Here is a 9448-nt window from a genome sequence, read left to right on the forward strand (position 1 = left end):
TGGATGGACAAAGTTGCATTTTGAGGGCCCTATATCTTTTAAAGTAAAGGATTTACAAGTTTTCTGATGCCAGATTTGAATTCTACACAAATAAGTTCCCCAGGATACATACTTTTCAAAGTTGTAAAGGGTTCTCTTTATACATTTATGGACCTCAAACGTCAACTTTCGCATTGCGACACATTTTTTACGCTGACCCCCCTAAATTTCAAATTGATGCCACGGGAAAACGAAATGGAGTATGAAGCTCAAATTTTCGGGATTTTACTTTCTCATCAATATCTACCATCACACAGAAAAAGAAAAAAATTGAAGAGGTGCTGCGGTGCACATCCCTGGAGTTGACATGGAATGGGTCAGTACCTTTTAATGCACTTTCTGATACATTGCATCATGGTTGAAAACATGTGCTCCAAGTTTAAGTGAAATCAATCCCGACCCCTGATTTTGATACAAATTATCTCAAATTATTTGTCTTTTTTGCAAGACATTAAGCTATCTAGGTGCTTCCTTATCCAGGCAACACAAAGTAGCGAAACACATCAAACCATATGTAGGGCTAGGCCTACAAACAGATCACAATTACGGTATGTTATAATATAAGCAATGAAATAACACTGAGTTCACATATAGGAGTATACTGTATACGGTATTCGCTATACGATATACGCTCATTCGATTACTGAGTTCACATAGGAGTACACTATGTGAACTCAGCCTATATCGAAAGAGCATATATCATAATAGCGAATACCGTATACAATATACTCCTATGTGAACTCAGCCTATAATGCAGGCTACGTACTACTTCATCATTGCACAGATCTACCGTAGACGTAAGCGCAGGTCTATACTATAATAGGCTACGGTCACACCACCTCAATGCCTTCGGCAAAATATTTCCCTAAGTTCAGGTGTGCCATTTGCGCATGCGCGAAAGTAGTTTGATTGACAGATTTCACCTCTGACCTCGATCAGCTGTTTTTGCGACAGTCATAACACTGACAGAAGTATCCAGTTAACAGTTGCGAAAATCGAATTATTTGCCTCATTTTAGCGACGTGCTTGGACTAGTTTGCAATAGTAATATTAGTATTCAATTCACTGAATATTTAGAGAAGCAAATGACATGATGGATAAGGACAGTTTAAGGCCACGGACATCGAATATACCACGAAAACATGACGAGATTTGTCCCATTCACCACTGCATCACACAGACCTGTTGTTCATGCACTGTCATGACTGTACATTCATGATCATTGCAATACAGTGTATGTCGTGTATGTGTATACCGTTCTCCTGGCTGAGTATGTTGGGTGTGTTGTTTGTACCTCGACTCTGCAAGGTGAGTTTCTTTTTATAACTCATTAATTTTTTAATGCACAAGTAAAACTAAACGACACAACATTAATTTTAACTGGCAGTGAGGATTAAGCTATAGTATAGAGCGAATCCAACGAGCCAAGTCATGGTCAGGATTTGGTCGGCCATTAGGCCAAGTAAAATAAAAAACATGTTTCACGTCCGGGTTTTCGAAAAAAAGGAGGAAGAGGGGTCTTTTTATTTTCTATTTTTTATCACAAAATTGGTGTAAATAGCCATACTTTATAGAGCTCAGTGTTTTAGGCTAGCGTATACAATAATGCCTGGAAAAAGGAGGAGAGTTACACCCCCACAAAACCTTCCTAACGTGTTTCTTGTATCTTAACAAGGCTATAGAAAGCATCCTAACTTCCTAGACATATATTTTGAAAAGTTATAACCGAATTTCAAAAAATAAAAATATATTTGAAGAAACCTCAAAAAGGAAGCGGGAGGGACGTGAAACATGTTTATTTTTTATTTGGCCTTATTAGGGTCCCTGCATGCACCAAACAGGTGTTGTGAGTGCCCAATTGGGTGGATTAAACCGCTTAAAATTTGATGTGAGATTCTTTTGTGTTGTAAACTGTCATCATTCTTTTGTCTGCGTGTAACACGGGTGGTAGAATGCAGTTTAAAATATCCTTCAAGGCCGCATCATTTCACATTTTAGGTGAGATAGTTTGGTCCCCGTCGCGGCTATGGCCGCCATTGAGGTGCAGGAATGCGTGAAATTTGATTCGTCTATAGGAAAATATGATTTTGACTTCATCTTCAGTCTCAATCGCAACCCACAGCAAGTGAGCAAACATAAAGTCTTGATTTTTGCAGAGTATGTAGGCCTACTATATGTTTACAAAGCAATCGTGTAAAAACAGAATTTTGAAAAATATTCAGGGCTTTCCCCTTAGCAAATATGTTACAATGGCTTTAATTACAATGTCATACTGTATTGTCTTTCCAGAAACTGGCACACGAAAGGTCCATTCTGCAAGGCATATCTTCCAAAAATCTGAACTATAAACACACGCTGAAGCAAAGCACCTGCAACCGAACAGCACAGCTTTCCTTATTGAGGAGGATGTAAGTAATTTCATTTACAAAGTTGTAGCCAAGGGGCGCAGCACACCACACAAAATGCCAATACCTTATTCCTATGTGTTCCTATATTTAATTCTCAGGCACGACAGGTATATATGAAATGAAAGTGCCCCTCTGACAAAAAAATAAAAGAGAAAATCAGAAGGGCAAAAAGAAAAGAAAAGGGACAAGGAACCCTTTTCTACCGAAATTAACCTGATCATGACCGAAAATAGTGTAAAATACAAAATTTTTTGCGTACTACGTCCCAATAAAGCCTTTTTAGAAGCTCAAAGACATACAACATCTCTATGTATAATTGTATGATGCAACTTTTTTTGCAATGCAGAGTTTTTTGTCTACCACCTAAGTTTTATTTTGCCCTCCTTACTAAAAAAGATGGCTATGCCCATGAAACTATGCACGACCAGTAGACTTAGTAAATTACAGATTAGTGCTTTAAATCTGTCTCCGCTCTCACAGTTCATAAAAAAATTTAAAATTGCAAAATGATTGCAAGTGACTACTTTTGACTTTATGACCTTTGACCTCACACCTATTGAAATAGCATATCATGACTCTGCTACAATAATTTATCATTTTGGAAGGAAAATCTAAAAATTTAAAAAGATAGTACAGTAGAGGACACTCTAATCTGGAAAAATACATCTTTTTTAACCCTAACACTGACCCATGCTTTTTGGTATCGGAAGTCAGAGAAGATCCGAATTTTTCAAGAAGAAGAAGAATTTTGACTTGGCTTTTGAGATTCGAACCTTTGACCCCTCGCATGCCAAGCGAGCGATCGCGGACCGGTAGCTGCTCGGGTTATTGCTGCCCGGCCAGCAATTCCGTGAGCATATCACACTTCGGTTGATTGCGTCATCGAGACCCTGGGATGCATGCATGTTATGAATTTTTCATCGTGGTATTTTGTGGTTTTTACTGGTGTTAGGGTTAAGGCTTTAAGGAGTACTACACCCCTGGCCAATTTTGTGCTTATTTTTTGCATTTTTCGCAAAAATTATAGCACATTGGTGACAAGTAAGATATGTATAGGGGCAAGGACTCCCAACTACTGTACTGAAAATTCAGCAACTCAAAGCAAGTAGTTATTGATTTTTTGATCAAATATTGGTTTTCCCTCATTTTTGACTGTAACTCCACAACTGTTGTCTGTGCTGATATAAAATTTCCAGTGCAGTAGTTGTAGTCCTTGCCCCTATAATATACATATCTTACTTGTCCCCAATGCCCTATAATTTTTGAGAAAAATGCACAAATAGGCACAAAATTGGGCAGGGGTGTAGTACCCCTTAAGGCACACAAACAGCCTAGATACCATAATCCTGATAATAATGTGTAATAATTAATCATTGGCTATTATTTTATTTTATTCCAATTTCCAGGTGCAGCAGTACTACTGAGGATACTGGTTTCGTGAAAGACAAAGAGGATGATGGTTTGGAAGTCAACAGCTGGCATCTGTTATCTGTCGCATCACTCGCTAGCCGTACTATAGGGCTTTTTAAACACACTATATCCGAGAACTGCGAAAACCCACTAACCGCTCCACCCAAAAGGGGGAATTAGCAGTCTGGGTTTAGCAGTTCTCTGGATATAGCCAGGTTTTACGATATAGCATGGTTTTGGACCACCACAGTCAAAAGGCCGTAGTAGGGCTATCACTCGCATGCATTGAAAACTTTCCCAACATTATGTCAACAATTAAATTTTTTGAAGAAAATCTTTTCTGGAGGGTGAACATTTGATGAGAACTTAAATACTTGCATAGTAATTTATGTGGTGCATAAACTAACTAGTAAATGTTTGCTCCAATTATTAAAATAATAAGGACCTCAACAAATGACTCTGACATCATGTGATGTAATCGTAATGCATAGTTCCTTACAGGCTGTAAAAGTTGCATGGAATTATTGGAAATGTTCTAGGCACTTTTCTTTGGTTTGCCTCAAATTCAGCAGTGACGTCAATGTCTTTTCATGGCTGCGCCACACGAAACACCCTTTTTGCTACACAATTAACTATACGCACGATTCAATACGGGCGCCCACTAAAATATGCACCTACGTCACTACTGAACTTGAGGGGAACCAATGTATAGCCAAGGTTCCCTAGTCCAAAAATACGGATCGCTAGTCCGAAAAAATAGGAAATGGTTCACAAGTCCAAAAATAAATAAGGTTTACAAGACCTTAGCAATGGAAAATCTGCAGCCATTAGGACTAGCGACCATTTTTTTCTTGGACTAGTGACATTTATGACTAGCGCACCTTAGGATTAGCGGATGCAGGATAGAGTAATTGTAGACCAAATTGTTTAGTAGCTGCTACTGGTTTACCTTCATCCCGTAAATATGATGAGTATCCAGTCCACTAATCAAGGGTTTAGGACCAGAAGGCCTAACTGCAATAGCTGCCCCATAGACATTTTGATAATTTATCTAAAATATGACACTTGGCAGCTATTGCAGATAAGGCCTCGTTAATGTCTGTTATTTATTAAATAAATAAAAGAAGACCCTACATGTAAACCCTTAACATAAAACTAAAATAAAAGAAGGCCCTACATGTAAACCCTTGACTTATAAATGCTTTTAAAGGAGTGTAAGTGTTCATAGTTTATTATTGGCAGACACTGTTTCTTTCATGAAAGCTGTGGCTGTGCATCAATGCATTCACACCCAAAGCCTTCAGGAAAGACTAGCCGATGTCAGTCAATGCTACAATGTAGTCTTTTGTGAAGGCACCATATTAACACACAAGCTGGACTCGAATCTCAGTCAGGGCCATTGCCTGCAGTTTTTCAGTTTTGGCCTTTGTGCCCCTGATCTTTGTTAACTTCAAGGTGTTCTTCATTCCTCTTGACAAGTGGTGCCAAATGGCCTTGACAAAGGGTCCCCCCAAATGAAGGTCTGAACAAAAGCCTTCTCAAAAGACTAGTGGCTGCCAATAGACTGTAAATAAATGGTCTTTTTGCACTCATTATCTCATACTTCATTACTAAATGTATTTTTACACCTATTTCTCTGGTACATAATTATTAGAAAGACAAGAGTTCATGAAATAAACAAAAATGCATGGTGAATATGTAGCTTTGATCATTGTTTTAATTTATTTTGAGATCTGTAAGGAAGTGAAAAAATAAAAGCACTATTTTTTCATTAAAAAAGTATGAAGAAGGAAGTCCAACAAACCAAAACAGTTGAACACACCTACTTAATAGATAATAAATGATGGGGATTTTTTTACTACATGTATCCTCTATTGTGTGATGGAAGATATCCAATAAAAGTCTGCACAAAAAGTAACACAGCTGAAATATGCCTATAAGTTCAGAACTAGTAATCGTTTCCACAATATTTCTACATAGAAAGAAGGATGATTTATTTACGCTCATTTTGATACCCCATTTGTGAAATGTCGTTCAATACTGATAACACAGTACATAGTGCTTTTAAAGAAAAACCACAAATTTAAAAGTTGCCATTTACAGCAATCAATGGTTTCAATCAATGACTTCATATCAACACAAATAACCGCAACTTTCAATTCAGGTATTTTTCTTTAAAAACACTGCTGTGTTGTTATTATTGAACGAGATTGGACTAATGGGGTATCAAAATGCGCGTAAATAAATCATCCTTCTTTCTATGTTGAAATATTGTGAACACAATTATTAGTTCAAACGCTACAAGCATGTTTATAACAGCTGCGTTATTTTTTGTGCAGTCTTTATTTTTATAATACAATTCAGCATATTCCCTCTAAGTGATTGTGATCTGGGACAAATCCAAAATTGGATCTAATCTATTAGAAATATTCAATCTAGAATTCAATCTTATTTGATTTTTAATCTAAAAAACATTTGGATGGATTTTTAAAAATCTAATTTGAATACATCTAATTTGATTTTAATCTAAGGGGTTAAAAATCAATCTATAATTTTAATCCCATATATTAAAATTGAATTAGATTGAATTCTAATCTATTGGATTGAATATTTCTAATAGATCTTAATAAATTTTCACACATTCTGTTACACCTAATTTATGAGTCCCGACTTTCAACACAAGTATTGTTCTTCAATTAGTGAGATTGAAGTGCGTTTCTGAATCCGGTCATTATTTCAGTCCTTTTTAATATTTCATTTGTTCCATGACTTCCATCTGCCTCCGCTGCAAAATGTGACATGAAATGGCTCACAGTGGCATTGGTTAATGGTGTCTGGCAGTTGGTTGTTACTTGTACAGTGTAGCTCTGACCTTTTAGTAGGCCTGAAAAAGAAAAAGAGGATTTTAGAAAATTTGTCAGGGTAAAGCTGGGACAGTGGCACAATCCCCCAGCATGGGGCTGTTACAGCGGCTTGGTTTGAAATCCTTGCCCACCCACTTCCCCAAATGAGCACATGCATCCCCCTTGGCGGTGGTGGCAGATTTACCCCCAGCTAGCTGTTCCCTTGATTGCAATGAAAGTGTAGTTTTGCCACTGGTGCCCCAATCCCCCTCCACCATCGGTTGCACACCACAGGGTTCATTTATGTGCCATATTAGGGGCTGTGCAATAATTATCGGGGGGAATAAAATGTCCGAACGACCCACCAAAAATAGCTTGCCCCCCCTCTCAGCCTGCAAAATAATCGCTTTCCTCCCTCTTTTGGCCTGCCAAAAATCTTTGCCCCCTACACATGCCAAATTTTTGGGATCCCAATTTGTAAACCTTAAAAGGTCTAGATATGTTGCGAGCACAGCGAGCATGAAAATTTGCATATTTCAGCGTTTCCATACTGTTTTCCTAAGTCTTTTTAGAGCATTTTATTTAAAAGGCACCCCATGAATGTGTGCCAAAATTGCTTGCCCCCCCCTCGGATCATAAAAATTGCTTGCCCCCAATTTTACCCTCCTTCCAGGGCTCATAATTATTGCACAGCTGAGCCCCTTATAGGTATAAGGGGGCTATCATTTTCTTCAGAAGGGGGGGGTCATGAATATACTGGGGGGGTCATAGAATTTTAAGACCAAAAATAGGGGGGTTATAATTTTTGTAACAATCAAAATAGGGGGGTTATAGAATTATTAAGGGCTGGCGACTGGTGTAACTTTTCTTACACTTTTTTGAACAAAATGTGCACACAATCTTTATACAATGCAAGATTTTTGCGCTCTCCGTGCGCCTTCTTTACGCTTATGGTCAAAAATTTTAACGCGTTTCGTGTACTCCGCTCTAAAATTTTGACAGAAGGGGGGGTCCTAAAATTTTTTGACCCACGATAGGGGGGTCGTAAAAATTTTAGCCCGCGATCATGATGGAGGGGGTCATAAAAATTGACTTCAGTCACCGACATATTCATGACCCCCTGCCGAAGAAAATTACATCCCCCTGAAAGGTGAATTCAGTCAAATTTTGCCATCAAACACTGCATCATTTTATATCAAATTAAACTCCTTGATTTAAGAAAGCCAAAACTGAAAATCGTTTTGTCATAGCACTTTCCGTAGCAAAATTACATCTTGTCACAGATTGACTTTCATGATATCATCAAAAACATTCAGCCAACATTAGAAGCTTCAATTGGCAAAACAAATCAGGATCTAGGCTCATGATGGAATTTCCGGCTCATGACAGAGCAGCTTTTCTACGGTGCGGGAACTGCTATCAAAATCCTCTAAAATTCCATGTGCGATTCTCTCATTACAAAAATAAATCATATATTTGGGTCAAGTGAAGTATTGACAACATATTCATATAGGTTTCCTTGACCGATCTTTTCTTTACGAGGAAAATTTACAAAATATTGTTGTATTTTAGCCTAGTCGTAAGAGATTCCCATTGAGTTTACATGTACGAACCTGTTATTCCCACCTAGACCATGCCAAAAACATGCCCACATTTCAACTCGATTATCTACCAAACTGGTCATAGATCTCCTACAATTTTTTGATATGACATAAATGAAAGTGTTACTTACCTAATGTATCCATTTTTAGTCGAGATCTATGACTGGAATTCCTGTAATTCGTTGCCAAATATTGGTATTTTCCTCATTTTGCACCACACAAACCAATGGAAAAAGTTACTTCCGGGTTGCCGAGAAGGCAGGGAAAGTAGGCGGGGCTTGTGAGAAAAACTTCTAGAATCGTTTGAGTCGGGACGGTAGAAACACCGAGTGCATTAAAATATACGAACCCAATGTGGTGGTGTGGGCTACGGTACTTCACCATCGCGCTTTACTTCTTGAGAAGTCTTGTAGGGTACAAAGTCAAAGCCGCGAGGCTTGCAGATAACACCAATAATTAATAGTTCAAAATAATATAAATACGAGTAATGTAATATTATAACACCTTTAAAATGTTTTTTAAAATGTTATTAAAACGTTTCATCTCATAACCCGATGTCAACCTTTTTAGTTGATAAAAAGTGCACATAAACTATTGCGTATAGAGTTGCATCAAATTTGCGCAGAGTTGAATTTGTACAATATTTTGTACAATATTTTGCGTAACTTTTGTCATTTGGTGCCGTTTTGGACCAAGTTATATTCCAAGTTACATGCAAGGGCCTTGTATTATATCTAACCTGTAGGGGAAAGTGGGGTAACCCCGGGCACCTTTCGTTTAGGCTACACAGGTACAAGATTAAATAAAGTTCATCAGTAAAAATCATATCAATGCAAAGTAGGAGTAATGTTCTAACTAGTAACTAGTTTTTAATAACTCAACATCTATGGTTAATAAGTTATAATTAAAAACCAAAATGGTAAAAAATGATGGGGTAATGCCGGACACGGGGTAATCCCGGACACATTATTGTTGCTAAGAGGGAAAGTGGATTAGGATGATAATCCTCTAGAATGTATTAGATACTTCTGTTACCTCAAGCATACAACTATGGAGGCTGTTGTTGTTGTCTATATTTTCGAAATAACAAGTGTCCGGCATTACCCCATCTGTATAGAGACGCATGTGTGTCCGGGATTACCCCTCA

The 9448-nt window shown here is 37.8% G+C and overlaps 2 long non-coding RNA genes across 2 annotated transcripts; one reads left to right on the plus strand and one right to left on the minus strand.

Moving 5' to 3' along the window:
• Positions 1 to 1003: 1003 nt before the first annotated feature.
• LOC140148108 (uncharacterized) lies at positions 1004 to 4465 on the plus strand. The gene is made up of 3 exons (XR_011858444.1): positions 1004 to 1347; positions 2329 to 2447; positions 3854 to 4465. It is a non-coding gene; the product is annotated as an uncharacterized lncRNA (long non-coding RNA).
• A 984-nt stretch (positions 4466 to 5449) lies between these two features.
• LOC140148109 (uncharacterized) lies at positions 5450 to 8662 on the minus strand. Its single transcript, XR_011858445.1, has 2 exons — positions 8433 to 8662; positions 5450 to 6741 (listed from the first exon to the last, which is right to left on the minus strand). It is a non-coding gene; the product is annotated as an uncharacterized lncRNA (long non-coding RNA).
• Positions 8663 to 9448: the final 786 nt, after the last annotated feature.

Source organism: Amphiura filiformis, chromosome 3 (genome assembly GCF_039555335.1).
Source record: "Amphiura filiformis chromosome 3, Afil_fr2py, whole genome shotgun sequence".
NCBI classification, from domain to species: Eukaryota; Metazoa; Echinodermata; class Ophiuroidea; order Amphilepidida; family Amphiuridae; genus Amphiura; species Amphiura filiformis.